The following is a 570-nucleotide window of genomic DNA, read 5'->3' as shown; positions in this document are numbered from 1 at the left end:
TCAGTGACTGGGGTAATCGGGATGGGTGTGTTGAGACAGTGAGATTGGCACAGGACAGAGCAGAGTTTAGGACTGTTGTACATAGGGTCGCTATGAGTCACAAGCTACTCGATGGCACATAACAACAACAAACCCTATGAACCTGGAGAAAGGATGAAAATTATGGAAGTATTTAGGGCTTTTATTCGTGGGGTCGCTATAAGTTGCCTATAACTTGATGGCACTTAACAACAACAACAAAACCCCCCCAAAACATAGAAAGTGCTCAGTTGGCCTAGTGGACAGAAAGTGATGCTACCATGCCAAAGGTGGGTGATGCTCTCAGGGCTGTTTTTAATTGGTTTTGCTCAAACATTCTTCTAGGTCGTAAAGCCCTAGTCTGTCCACTTGCTGTCCAAAAGGTGACTCATGGTTGCTGTAACGCTAAACACTGTAATACTGATGTGTCAAATGCGGTAATGGTCACCCATGGTGGACAGTGTTTGCTGCCTAATTAAAACAAGCTTGGAAGAGGAGTGGCATCCACTTCCAAAATAGCTTGCCTCTGGAAACCCTATGAACGTGGAGAAA

The sequence above is a fragment of the Elephantulus edwardii genome, unplaced genomic scaffold (genome assembly GCF_000299155.1).
Source record: "Elephantulus edwardii isolate Elephantulus edwardi_28Jun2011 unplaced genomic scaffold, EleEdw1.0 scaffold00239, whole genome shotgun sequence".
NCBI classification, from domain to species: domain Eukaryota; kingdom Metazoa; phylum Chordata; class Mammalia; order Macroscelidea; family Macroscelididae; genus Elephantulus; species Elephantulus edwardii.
Note: the sequence above shows the minus strand (reverse complement) of the source record.